Source organism: Meleagris gallopavo, chromosome 8 (genome assembly GCF_000146605.3).
Source record: "Meleagris gallopavo isolate NT-WF06-2002-E0010 breed Aviagen turkey brand Nicholas breeding stock chromosome 8, Turkey_5.1, whole genome shotgun sequence".
In the NCBI taxonomy this organism is placed as follows: domain Eukaryota; kingdom Metazoa; phylum Chordata; class Aves; order Galliformes; family Phasianidae; genus Meleagris; species Meleagris gallopavo.
In genome coordinates, this window is record NC_015018.2 from 3,615,922 (window position 1) to 3,630,756 (window position 14,835).

Genomic DNA, 14,835 nt, shown 5'->3' on the forward strand with positions numbered 1-14,835 from the left:
TTTTTCAATTCTTGATAGCTATTTTCACGTTCCCTTAACACAATGGAACGCAAGGCTACATGTTTTTCACTGTTCCCTGGAGTGTCCTTAGCCAATTGATGAACAAGCTTACAAAAAAAAAAAATTTTTTTTTTCCAGGAACGTAAAGGTTTTAGCTCTGGAGTAGAAATTGGATATAGTCGCCATAGGTGAAAGCACAGAAATGCCACCCAAGAGTTCTCCAAGAGCTCATTTAGCAGTTGCGATGGGTTGTCTGAACCCTTGTTTTTTGCTCAGAACTTGCTTTCCGAGGCATTTCTTGTGATAGTGTATATTCTTGCGTTTTGTAATTTTGATGGATTTTATTGATGTTATTAGTGACAGGGCAGGCACACATAATGCCTGGGCACACCTAACAGTGCCATGATGAAGGGCTGCAGTGTGTGCTGCGGTCAGAAAAGAGGTTTTGGTGGACAGCTGCCAAGGGCAGTTGCAAGCTCTGCAAGATGTCCTTCTTCAGCAGGACCAGGATGAAGAAGACAAGCTGCAGCAGACCCAAGAACAGCAGAAACCTCCTGTGCAACAGAAGTAGTTTCACTCAGACCCGGGGCCACATTTATATCAGCACTTTCCAACCAACCACTCCAAACTGCCCCACAGACCTGTGCCGTAGACGGAGCAACCAAATCTGTCATACAGGGCTGCCAAAATCCCTGCCCTGTGGGAATACCAGAAAAACTGTTCAGAGCAGCAGCTGTGGAGCAAGATAAACAGCGTGAGAACTAAGGACACTTCTAGAAGAAGAAAGAACGGCTCACGACTCTGAGTGGATAATCGACCGCGTGAACGGCTAAGGAGCGTTTGTAAATTGCTCTGTTGAGATGTAAATATGGATGGGAAAGTTGTAGGGCAGGATCGGAAAGCTAGAAAACTTGTGACCGCATAGGAGTGATGTGAGCACTTGTAATAAACGATTAGGATCGTTCACATCTGAGTGCGTGCATCAGACGCTGCAAACGGCGCCGACCACGTGGAGCAAATGAAGCCGAGGCTGAGCGAGTCCGGCCCGGCAGCGATAAGGAAGAATTTCTTCCCCATCGCCCTCCCTGCCACCCCCGCCGCTGCCCCTCAGCCCGGAAAGCAGCCGCAGCCCGGATTCGATCCGCGGCTCCGACCGCCCACGGCCGAGGAGAAGAGAAAACACAGCTCCTCTCCAACCGCTGCCACGCCACTCCCGCCCTCCGCCCCCGACGCTCGCCGTAACGCAGCCTCCCTCCGCCCCGCCTACGTCGCCTGCTGCTGCGTCTGTGCAGCCCGCATGTAACTTGGTTAAAGACAAGGACGGAACTTTTTGATCCTGGTCCAGTAGATCCGGAAGACGAACCGAACATTTTCCCTCCTGATGATAAATTGAAGGGTGCGGGAAAGAAAAATTCTTCTACAACGTACTACGGTGCTTTAGAACGGTGCAGAAAAGAAGCAGTATCACGGGGTGATGCTGAAACGATGCAGGCCTTTCCTGTGCTTTATCATCCACATCAGCCCCTCGAGTGGGAATCCCTGCCTTATGAGGGAGTAAAGGAGCTAAGGAAGCCAGAGGTTATGGAGTTCAGTCTGCCTTTACATGTAATCTTTTGGTTGCAATTGGTGACAGTTTTGTTACGACCCCTCATGACTGGAAAATTTTGTTACGAATGATCTTGTCTCCCATGCAATATACAGTGTTTATGACTGAATACCAAGAGCAGGCTACCGTCCAGGCTATGAACAATTTCAATAACTTAAATCATATGGGCATGGAGGAACTCATGGGGGAGGGGATCTGGGCAACACCTCAGGCCCAGGCACAGATGGATAGGCAGCGCTTTGAACAAGTGAAAACTTTGGTGATGCACGCCGTCCGTCGGATTCCTGATACTAATTCATCTAATGCCTCATTTACATCAATTAAGCAGGGGCTGCTGAGCCCTACATTAAATTGCTTGACAAAATATGCCGGAGAGACAAGTAGTAAATCAAGCCGCCCAAGATGCTTTGATTAAGCAGTGAGCAATAGAAAATGCAAATGTGGACTTTGGAACAGTTTTACAATCCGTAATGAATGCAGATCCATCCATTACTGATATGATTGAAGCCTGTCAAAACGTAGGCACGGTAGGTCATAAAATGGCCTTGCTAGCAGACATGCTGGCAGCCTGACTTCATTTCCTGACAGCAGGAAATGAAATTGTTACAATTGTATGGTTATGTACAAAGGGACTGCAAAAAGCCTAAGCAAGCAAATGAAAATGCTTGTGATATGCCAATTCAACCCTGTCTCCCATGCAGGAGGGGGCTGCACTGGGCGAGAGAATGCCGATCTAAACTCCCTGTTGTTGCACGGTCATGCGGTCTGTGGGAAAATGGGCAGAAGAGTGTGAGTTTTACATTATGTCTCTCACCGTACTCTTCCTTATTTCATTATACATATTCAATCACGCACTACGTTGCCTGGTCTTTTAACTGAGGGCAACCATAAGGCTGATCAAGTCGCCTTTGCTACCTCTCAATTATTTCACAAGCGTGACTCTCCCATCAGTTTTTCCATCAGAATAGGAGAGCTTTACAAAAACAATTCCAGCTGACAGTGGATCAAGCCCATAACATTATTCTAACATGCCCAGACTTTGCCTGAAATTGGGACAAATCTCCGTGGCACAGCTGCTCTTCAACTGTGGCAGACAGCTGTCACTCATGTTCCCAAATTTGGCCATCTAAGATATGTACACGTAACAATAGGCAGGCATTCTTCTTACATATTTGCCACAGCACATACAGGCAAACGCAGTTGTAATGCCTGTAAACACTGGTTATCTGCTTATGCTGTAACGGGGATCCCCCATACTATAAAAAACAGATAATGGACCTGCATATCCTTCTAAGGCCACTCAAACTTTCCTCCAGGAATGGGGATTAGACATACTACAGGCATTCCACATTCTTCCATTGGACAAGCTATCATTGAGTGTATTCATCAAACACTGAAATCAATTCTTAATAAACAAAAAAAGGGAAATATTGGGAGACACACCACAAGAAAGGTTATGTATTTGCTCATGCTGAACATCTGAATCGTGATCATACAGATGCAACTCATGTGGATTGTCATTTGGGGCCTCCTCAATGCTCGGAGAACTCTGACTCCTGTTACTAAGCTCCAGAATCTCACTATCTCCTTCACGTGGTACAACAGACATTTGTCAATGGGGTCTAACGATTGCCATGCACAAATGAGACATTTTGGAATGGAGTTGGATTTTCATTGATGTTATCAGTGACAGGGCAGGCACACCTAATGCCTGGGCACACCTAACAGTGCCACGATGAAGGGCTGCAGTGCATTCTAGAATCAGAAAAGAGCAGGTTTTGGTGGACGGCTGCCAAGGGCAGTTGCCAGCTCTGCAGGCAGGACCCCGTGGAGGATGTCCCTTTGCAGCAGGACCAGGATGAAGAAGACAAGCAAGCCCAAGAACAGCAGAAACCTCCTGTACAACAGAAGAAGGTTCACTCAGACCCAGGGGCACATTTGTCTCAGCACTTTCCAAGCAAGCCCTCCAAATGCCTGCATGGATCTGTGCCATACAGGGAGCAACCGAATCTGTCATAGTACAAGCAGGGCTGCCAAAACCATCATCCCACCTGCTCTCCCCACACAGTACACTAAGAAATACTGAAGCTTTCCATTCCTCCAGAAGTCAAAAGATGCCTGATTGTCTCTGGACCCCAGGGCAACTCACCGCAGCCAGGTTGTGAGTGGATGTCTCTGTCCTGCCGTCTGCTTATCGTAGAGGACAAGGCAAAGCAGGGACGCGTGTTGGGGTGTGTGAAGGTTTGGTCACTCTGAAATCCTCCTTCATCCCCACAAACAGAGGAAGGCCCATATCCACTGCCGTGGCCTTGAGGTGACCCTTCCCTGCCCAGGATCACAGCGGGGCTTTCTGTCTTACTCACACAGCCACCACCGTCTCTTGCATCAAGGAAGTGATGTGCTCTTCCTGACGTGTCACCTTCCTCCTGTTACAGACACCAGGAGTTTGGTGTGTGAGATGAGGCCTCGGCCAGCACCGGAACCTCTTCCCCCCCGTGGTGGCCACAGGGACCCGAGGCAGCTGCCTGGCCTCTGCTGGAGCCGAGATGGGCACCTCTTGGTGCTAGCCCTGCACAGGCTGGAACAGCCGGCAGTGCAGATGCCTGGGGACTGCTGGCATCCCAGCTCTGCAGACCTCTTCTTACACTGTAAGGCAATCAGGACCATTTACGTGGATGCATGGTGGGAAAGGGCATTCCTTGCCCATTCTCAAGTCACGGCAAGGCTGGAGCAAGGGCAGTGAGCCCTGCGGCGCCTTGGCTCCGTGGCCCAGCAGCTCTGTCCTGCAGGATTTCTGCAGGCTGCTCACACGCCTCTATCAGCTCCTGCAGCAGAGCAGCTGATTGAGCGCTGTCTTCCATTAGTAGTTCCCAGGTTGGCCCTGCCTTCCCACCAGGTGCTCAGTCACTGCTTCACACCGTGACTCAGCATTTCCACTACAACTTCGAAACTTCTTTCGCTTGTGCTGCAACTAATTTTTTTCCTACCTACTGTCATTCATAACTGAGGTCTGGAAAAGAAATATTGAAGAGCGAGTCTCAATCTTATGATAGTTGCATCTGCGCCATGAGATATGAATGTTCCTATCCCTTTGTCTGTTGCACATTGACACACAGAACATTTGAAGTGCTGTTCTCTGGTACAGACTTAGAATCCTTTGGCTCTGGGCTTTTGCTAATATTTTGAAGACAAAATAGGAGTTCAGTTTGTTGGAGTTAAAGCAATTATTCCATCACTTTTAACAAGAATTACGGCAGTTGAGTAATACAGTTTTGTCACTAAAAAAAAAAATAAGTTCTAATTCGAATGATAACATTTCTTATTTGGCTAAGGTTTTTATAGTGATTGCATGGTCACCTACTTACATTTGAATCCTCAATTAATTCTTAGCTTCATTTTCGGTGCCACCTTGGTAACTTTCAATATAAACCCACAGTCTCCCACTGTGTGTGATTTCACAATAACAGAATTTCAATAAAGTAGATGCTCAGGATTTCTTTTGCATCTTCACAAAGAAAGGCACAGTAGATAGAACTTCGGGTGATAAATTGTCCTTGTTACGTGTGCTTTCTGAAAGATAAAACGAATAGGGCTTGCATTTTTAATCCTTTTTTTTTTAATCCCATCATCTGGAATGGACTGTAAACACGGATAATTTTTACAACGCACTGTGTCTAAGATAAGAAGGGAGATATGTAGCCACCAGATATTGAGCTTTCACTATAGCTGAGCATTACTGAGCAGTACAGCAAACCATCCTGAAACGTGCACGGTAGCGGAAATTATAATTTGTTCTCCTGTTGTTATTCTGGTAGTTTATATTTCCCTAAGGCTCGTGCTGATTAGTGTACCTCTTCACTTCTTCCCAGCACTCCCCTTCTTTGCTGCCCATACCCCATCCTAATGCCCATATCTGCACCCATCTCACACTTTCTATGTACATTCCTCCTGTCATCATTTCTTTTCTCCTGTTCCATATGCACCGCTGTGGAAATGCCAGTATCCAGCCTCTGTAGTTCCATGGGTTCTCCCAATCCTGGGCTTTAAGTAGAAGTCACTATGGATTGTCAGCTTGTTTTATGTATACGTGCCTTTGTTTGCTTTTGTGGCTTTTATTTAGTGGCTCAGCAAAGTCTCCTAACTACCCCTCTGTTAAGAAAAATTAATAAGCAACACAGGATTTTGAACACAGCATAAAACCAGAGATGTAAAGGAGCCAGAACAGCAGTGGAATATGAACATAAATTGATACCTGTTCATGAATTTTATGGATTAACAGCATTGAATGGTCTCTGCATATTCAGCTGCAGAAATGATTTACTCATCTCCCCCCCCCCCACTCATATCCTTCTCTGTGGAATTATTATTTTTGACCTATAAAATTGTAGAAGAGTCCCCCTTGTCGGTGTATGCCTTAAAAGCAACATTTGGAAATCTATGATTGCATCTGGTCTATTTTTTTTTCCTCTCTCATGTTTAATGTATAGCTATTAGATCAGAAGCACAAGTCATGGCATGTGCTGACTTTCTCTAGCAGAGTTCTGCAAGTATCTAAGACGACAGCAATTAAAAACAGTAAGATAGGTCATTCTTCCAGGTAATGCTGCTCTAAATTCACAGCTTGTGAACCAAGGGCTTCACCACCGATTCTGCAAAACATACTGCAAGAGTAGAGGGTAAGAACACTGTGAAGGAGACATTTCACAGGATTTTTCTCTAGTGTGAAAAGTTGAAGAAGAGAATCAAATTATCACGACAGTGCATCTAGAAAGAACAAAGCTGTTGGCTGTGCCTGTCCACACTGATCTTGCCCCTTAGCCTTCTGGGAAAAGATACAGCATCTCTTCACCTGACCACTTCCACTTTTACAATGTACTCAAATTCCACTGAAGTTGTGTTTACTGAAACATACAAAAACCTGAGCACTGCATGGGATAGTTTACAAATCCAGAAATTATCTTTTAAGCGTTACTAATCTGATAATGTGTTTTCTCCCTTACATCTCCACTGATAGGTGTGTTAACAGCTTCATCCACTAATGAGCTGTTCAGGGCAGCTGTGCTTTGTGGGCTGCCCTGTCTCCCTTGCAAGGTAGGGGGCTTTGTTTGGCAATGTGTGTGATCTAACTCTGCCAGGTCACTCCATCTGTAGAACAAGCGTGGATCACATTCAACTCCAGATAGCAAAGAGTAGGAAGCATAGATTTTATTGTACGTTTTTGAGGTTGAATTAGTGTTAAATCTGTCTTACCTGCAAGTAGAAAGTATTCCCCTCTCCTTTGTGAGCTCACACATTTTCCCTCCAATTGCAGCAGCTGTTTCTTCCATGACCGTTTGTTTTCTGTGTGTAGCAAAGGATGAAATAACCTAGGGGTTCAACATCCTGCATTTTGATACAGCAGCATCTCTGAATAAAGCCTGTTTGACACCATAGCTTTTTCCTGCACTGTGGGAGAGGAAAACAAAACAAAACACGAGGCTCAACTTATACAAGAATTCTGCACTTTAAGAAGAACTTTTAAAAGGAGTGTCCTTTCCATTAAGCTAGGAGTATTCATCCACTCCAGACACACCATAGTTGCATTATTCCAGTTCATTACCTATGAGGCTACAGTGGTTGAGGGCTGGGTGAAGTTACTGATCAGCTTACTTCCATCCTCAGGTCTCTGCTTTAAGTAAACTAAAACGTGCAGCTTACCTTAAAAACTAAATTGCACAGCCTCTTGTTCTGCAGCTGTTTGATTCTGGAAGCAGTTAACCTCACTAAGCTGTTCCCTTGTTTTTTGGTGAGGTTCCCTGGCTAGCACTTTGCATGGCAAAAAGCTTGATCTTGGAGCTGGTACCTGGAGACTGAACCCAAAGGCAGCTCGGGATCTCATTTGGTGACTGTTTTCAAGCATTACATAACGGAAGGGAGACTCCTGATTCCTGTACTGTGAGCCCATTGTCTTTCAAGGGAAGGGAGGAAAAGTGCAGTTTTTCTATAGTTGTTTGGGCATTCAGAGGGAAACTGGGGAGACCCAGGATGCCTGTGGAGCTATCTCGAGGTCATCTGCCAGAATTGATGCCAAAACACCAGAGAACAGAAGAGTGAGGAGTTATTTTGTTGTCCAGAAGTCTCTTAATGCCCAGAGTTTGAAGGGTACACAAGTTACCCTCTGCGTGTGCTGCAGGGTTTGTTTTAGTGCAGTCTGAGCAGGGCCCAGAAGATGTCAGCACAGGACAGCAGTGCATTAGGCAACAGCCTCAACGTCCCTTAAAAACAAGGAGGAGCGGTAGATCCATGCAATAACCAGCCTAGGCAATCTCCAGAGATTCTATTGTTGGTCTTGTATTTAGAAATTTGTTTTAATAATCATGTGAATAGTGGTGTAAGCAGTGTCAGAAAAACTAGAATGTGGCAGTAGTTGCAACGCTCGTTTTGGGGGAAGAAATTTTTTAGTAAAGAATAGAAATATCTATTCTAGAATGCTAAGTGACTTACAAGACCAAAAACAAAGGCTATTTTTGCATAGTCACAAAGGAAAGCATGGGAAAAACCTCGTTTTTGTCCATAAAAGGAGCGGTCAGATGGTCAAAATGAGTGGGCTCATTCAAAACAAGCAGTGCCTTACTTGTTTTTGCAATGCTCTGAGGTTGTTCCTCTCACTTCCTCTTCCCTGTTGTAAGTTTAACAAGTTTCTCATTTTTATTAGGATGTCAGAGTCACTTTAAAAAAAAAAATAATGCCATATAAATAAATAAAGCAACTTTTCTTTTGCAAAAGCAGCATATAAAAAATGATGCAAATAAACATAGCTGTGATGTGTCAAAGCAATCCACTTGGGACGGATGAAGGCATCCATATTAAGCTTTCCAAACTCTGCAGCTGCACACTCAGATTTATTTTAATTGCTTTCCCTTACTTAAGGCTTGAGTCTCTGTTCTGGTCTACAGAGAGGCCTGGGCATAGAACTCATCCAGTATGTAGCCTTGTGAAAACTGACATGCACGTGCGTGGCAGCTTTGAGCAGGTTTTACCACTTGTTTCCATAGTAAAAATCTCGATTTCTATCATATTTACAAATTAATTGTATTTCTTACTTGCAAAGAGTAATAAGACTTGGATCATAATGGGATATGCTAACTTATTAACTGAAATATAAGGAGTAGATTTCAGATTATTCCTAATGCTATGCCTATAACAATCTCAGATCCACCCATTCAAACTGCCACAGCACTTCAGTTGTAGTAGAAAAGATTTAGATTTACCCATGCTGTGGTCTCTTGGCTCCCCTCAACACAGTATATCCATGCTTTGCAGGCTCTCAGAAGAGCAGTCTGCCTTTGATGCTGGATGAGTTGGGCTCTTACAACTCCCCACTCATCCACCTCATTCATTTCTCTGGGCCAGCACTTTCCTCTGGGTCACATTCTGACATAACCTGATTTTTGAATATATATTTTTGCCCATGCTGTCTGAATAAAAACATATCTCAGGGGAAGCTTCTCTATATATAGAACAGCTCAAAGAAAAAAAAAAAAAGACTTTTTTCTGACAGTTACAGGATCTGACAGCATCAGACAGGTTGTCTGCTAGGTTTCAGTTTGTGCATGTGAGGTGGGACGATTGCTGAATAATATGCATTTTGTAAATGAACAAAACTGTGAGCTTTTCTTCAGGTTCAGTCCTCTTAGATCTTGCATTTGCTTATTTGAAACCCTGAATTAGAAGCTGAATGTAATAGGCCACATAAAGTGCCTTCTACAAACAACTGCCAAATCAGTCATTCTAACTATCTGGCTTTTGAAACCATTCTCTGATAATGCCTGCTTTACAGTTCAGCTTTACTGTACTGCAATTCTGACTCCTGCTTTTTGCTAGTGTGTTTTCATCATGTGCTGTCAACATTACCACTGACTCACAGGGGAATTAGTAACCATCTTCCTTCCCTTTTTCTGTACCTAAGGTAACACTAGATGGCAATGATGTACATGGAGAAAGAGAACAGACTCAGCATCAGGTTATGTAGAGGAGCTGATTGTTACTTAAATAAGAATTAATCTCACTCCCTCTTATTAAGAGAATCTTACATTGGCTAAGAAAATACTGAAAATAAGAAACATTAAAATAAGACTAGCCCACTGAGATTTAGACACAAAAGGTGCGTAAATGTGATGTGTGTTTGGGAATGGCAGAGCTACCACACCCAGGACTGGTTATATTCTGAACACTGCTAGAATCAAAGAAATGAAGGAAAGCTGTACTTTAAGAACTGGATACTGATGTCTGATAGTGCAGTGGAAGAGTGCACGCACACCCCTTTATATTACTCCATAGTTCAGTTTTAGGCAAAATTTAAAAAATGTTTTCCACACACCTCCTCCCCAGTTCAGACGGCTCACAGTCTCTCCCTGGCCTTATCCTAGAATTGTTTCTGAGCACTTACTCCCTGAGATCCTCTGGCTTTTCCAGAGGAAAAGTGTATTCTGTGTATTATTCCTGGCTGCCTTCCCTTTCCTAACAAGGGAATCATCTTTGGTACACTGACAGCTGGAGCTATCAGCTGGGCTGCTTACTGGGGAGGCCACTCTTGGCCACTCCTGCTGAAGGATGGTAGTGAAGAAGAGTGATAACAGAGTCAATTCCACCAAGAACAATAACAGTGGGGATGTTCCTTTCTGCAGGAGAGTGCAGTATAAAAGGCTAAAATTCCTCTGTACAAGACCAAAGCAGCTTGAAAAACCTGCATGGCGAGTGGAACCTGACAAATGTCAGTGCCTTCTGCCCTCATCTTTCTTCTGGTGTGCTACAGTGACCTAGCTTTCATAAGCCATAGAGTTCAGCATGCATAACCTCAGTATAATTTGTAAGTTTATTCTAAGTACAAACAGTGCAGTGCACTTCCACCTCCTGGTCTATTGCCCTGTGTAAGGGGAGGCTAGGTGATAGCAGACGCAGTTGCTTTAAACTAGTTTTGGATTACCCAAGAAAGGTAGCAGTCACAATCTGGAAACAAAGAAGGAATCACTTAACTATTGGCAAGGATCAGGGCTTGCCAAACACTCCAAAGGAATGGGAATCTCTGATTAGAAGTGCTTCTCCTGATGCTGCCAACCCTCAAATGAGATTTTGGAGAGGTTGTAGTCAGCCCTGGGAGCACAGGTGGAAGCAATACACCTGTGTGATGCTGGCTTCACCAGGTACTCAACCACTGGTTCAGGCCATGACCTAACAGTTCCCACACACCCTACTATCCATATGCTATGAAGACTACCTCACAAATGCCATAATTTTTTTCCTTAGCAGTTATTAGATGGCAACAACCTTTCACAAGAAAGGATAGAAAAGCTTCTTGTATACAGGAATCAAGTGCCAAGCCCCTCATTAAGTGTTGCTGTGTCTGCTCTCCTGGCTCTACTGCACATAGCTGTGCTGTTTGCCCATCAGAATGTGGTTTGGAGTGCCCTGCTGCTGAGGGGAGTCATCTTTTGCAAAGATGAGCACAAGTGAGGAGACCTCATAATTACATGTTTTTTTTTTTTTAAAGTACATTTTTCATAAAGGTAATTGACTCTTCATTACTGGGATGAAGATCTTGCTTTAGCCTGCCTGATTCCTACTCCCTCAACTGCAACAACACCCCATCACAACTCTGTTGTACTGTGTGGTCTGCCTGCCCAAATTTAGACTGCTTGATTTAAAGCCTATTTGAAATTAAATACTTCTTATGGAAATAGCGGGTCTTGGAGAAGATAAGTATAAATCTACCTATTTTTTCCCCAGATCTTGACAGTGTTCAGTGGAAGTTTTTGTCTTTACTTAAAAGTAAATGCAGACCAACCCCAAATCTTCCAAATGAACATGCTGCCGTCTACATGTTTTATAGCATTTCCTTTCTTAAGGCCTTTCTTACACTTAATTTGGGTATTCAAAAAAGTTATATATGGATATGGAGGCTATGCAATCAGGGTTATATTTAAAATGTATATGTTTACTATATAACTTGACCTGCTCTTGCCTCTCAGCTATGCTGTTGTTATTGGCTAGTCTGACTAGATATTTTTGTTTTACCCTGTTCAAAGAGTATCTTTGTATATTAAGTTTACTCATTCCAATTTTACGTTAAAAATCTTGTCAATAAATACATTTCTGTGAGGAAGATACTGATATTACATAGAGAAAATTTAAATTGTATTTCCCAGGTTCATAAGCAGATTGAAATTTAAAGGAAACTTTTAAACGACAAGAACTGATTTCTGTTAAATTTTAATCATGCTGGTGAAATTCTGGAGGAGTAGGTAAAAAAAAAAATATCAGTGTTTAAAAAGCTGAAAAGACTAATAGGTGTGAGTATAGGCAGGTGGATTGACATTGAGCCCAAGGCTAGATGCTGGAAAGATGTTCCAGATGCAATTAGTGAAAGAATTAAAGGAATATAGTTTACACTAATCAAGAGCATTTTGTGAAAAACAATTATGGTGAAGCAAATATGAAATCTATTCTAACAAGGTTAGAAGTTTAATCACTGCAATTAACCTTAGGTAGCGGGGCTGCAAAATCGTTTGAAGCGCTTAAAGTGCCATGAAAGAAGACATACCGTGGTGTTTATATCAAGACTGGTCTGTTTAGGAGCTAGAATAGTACAGTTCAAACACACGTCAGTCTTGGATGTTGGGGAGAGAAGCCCTGAGACCTCCAGTCTTGGTGAGCCACAGCCTGTTCCGCCCTTCACATCTCAGAGGTGAGCTGAGTGTGTAGAACAGTATATAGAGTTAAAAATGCTGATGCTAAATTGTTTGGCACTTTTCAGGAAAGCACATGCGTGGAGAAAAAACTGGACTGGAGACAAAACAAGAGGTTCCTAAGTGAGAAAAGCATAAAGATATCTCCTTTTGTAGTATCACCGTGAATGAGGAATAAAAAATGCACAGGAAACCCAATGCAGATGAGGAGAGGCTTCTGTTTGGCTATCCTAACCCACAGGTGACATTGCACTGGAAAAAAATACCAGGCTCTGGCTTGTCAGCAGGACTTTGGGGGAAGCTGGCTGAGGTTTGCTCAGGGAAGTCCATCTCCCTGTGAGCTGAAGAATCTGACATGTTTGGGCTGTGAATTATACAGAGTGCCCAACCTGCGTGTAGTAAACAACACATGTTTGACTGATAGCATGTACTGTGTGTTGTTTTGCTGGGAAAACATCAGATTTATTCCTAGAGAGATGTCCTTTTCATAGGACCCTCACTGAAGTGAGACTAAGTCCCGATTTAAATAAATGTCAGCAGCTCCTTGACAACACTGTCACCTTACCAGTGCTCCGAGTATGATCTGCCCTTGATCAAGTGGAATGAATTAGGCATGCTGGGATGGTTTGAGAATCCCAAGGAGATAGTTTCCCCCTTTCTACAGTTATATTTAAATTCACAGTTGTAATCTAGAACAGTATTTAATCCCAAGGTATTTTTCCTTTATGCCTATTTTTCTAGCACAAGCACCCATCATTTGGCTTGATCACAAAGGCACTGGTTCAAATAATTTTTTAAGAAGTCATTTAAAAGAACTAAATCCAGATGAAGTAGGTATGACAACTTGGGTAGCAAGCTACCTTTTTGGTACTGGGAGAAAAATACCTGTTTTCCCCCCTTTCTAGGGGTTGTCACGGCTTTAAAACATAGGTCTGACTTAACCGTGTGCTTGCATTTCTAGTGTAAAATAGTGTCAGAGCTGATTTTCATAACTGGTGTTAGGGTAACACGATACTGAATTTGTCTTTTATCACCAAATGTGTAAGTTTATTTTCTTTGCAAGAGGTGGATGAAATATAATTTCAAGTAATTCTATAGAGATTCATCACAAATATTTAATGGCTAAATTGCATTTCATAGATGAGAAGATTCAAAATAATAATTACTTTTAGGTGTTAATTTATATAATTAATGCTTTAAAATTGCAGATAATTCTACAATAGAGAAAGTCTTTTATATTCTATACCATTATAAGTAAAAGATAGAAGCCAAGTAGTAAATTAGTATTGGAAACACATATTGAAGGAACTACCACAATCAAATCAGAATAGCTTTTCCTTTACAGGAGACAGTCACTCCATCAGTTTCCTTGGAGAGTCATTTAAATCAGAATTAAGGTAAATTTGTGAACTCTTAGATGGCACAGGCCATTTATAAAGCACAATGATTTCAGTGGCAGGGGAAGAAAGTGCTCATTAAGGGCTAAATATCTAGCAGGAATGTTACTGAGTAAATTTAGTCTGTTCCAAAAAGAGTATATTTTGTGTCAGATTTGCCGAAACCAGGTCTGATTAAGATTTTGCAGAATATCTGAGTGCCTCAAATGCTGTTGAGTTAACGTGAAGACTATCTTATTTCCATGTCATGTGTAGGGGAGCTAAAATAAATCTGTTGTAAAGACTTGGAAAGTAAAAACAAGTGGAGAGGGAGAAGATTTGCATAGTCCTGCCATTTACATCTGCAATCACAGGCATAAAACAGAGTAACAGCTTGCATGGGATGAAGGGTTGGCAATAGAAAATAGGAAAAAAAAAGAAAAAGAAGAAAAAACTAGCAGAGGGTTCAGCAAAGCTCCCCACACCTGTAGGGATTCGATGAACTTTTGGTTCCAGAGTAGGTGAAGCTGAACTTGCACCAAGAGGTGCAGTGTAGTAAACTTGATGGTTTTTAAAGTCATGTTATTTGCCACTGTAGAATCAACAGATGTACAGTTAGCAGAGTGGTGTGGGTACGATGGTATTTTACAGGTTTTATAGTTAGAAAGAGTACTGTGGTGGAAGGAGATAATAAAAAATAAATGAAATGCATACCTGTGTCCTGAGCTCGTAGAAAAACTCCAAAGAGAGGGATTTCCAGAAAAAGATCCTTCCTTAGCGTCAGTCAGCCCTTAAATGGGGCCTGGGAGAGGTGCAGCCAGGCTCCAGCCCTTCCTGTCACACAGCTGAATTGCCGTCACCTGTGCTCCATGGCTGACTCAGTGCTTGCCTCAGATGATCAATCAGAGGTTCAGGCCATGATTCAACAGTTCCCATACAGCCACTTTTTTAGTTTTTCTGCTTACTGGGGTTGTTTCCCAGTTGGCTCCTATCCTTTTATAGTGTTCAATGTTTTGTTAGAACTTTCTCCTCGAAAAGTGACTTTCGCTTAAGACAGCTGTAAGACAATTGAATGTCTTATATACCACATGAATTGAACTCATTATACCACGTGGATTTGTTAAATAAA

General features: G+C 42.7%; 1 long non-coding RNA gene across 2 annotated transcripts; it reads right to left on the minus strand.

Annotated features, from left to right (window-relative positions):
* On the minus strand, positions 1 to 14,503 carry LOC109368984. Of its 2 annotated transcripts, none has more exons than XR_002117535.1 (3): positions 14,421 to 14,503; positions 6,857 to 7,051; positions 1 to 5,176 (listed from the first exon to the last, which is right to left on the minus strand). It is a non-coding gene; the product is annotated as an uncharacterized LOC109368984 (long non-coding RNA). The 2 variants fall into 2 exon arrangements; XR_004160440.1 differs by lacking the exon at positions 14,421 to 14,503 and adding an exon at positions 8,220 to 8,307.
* Between the last annotated feature and the right edge of the window lie 332 nt (positions 14,504 to 14,835).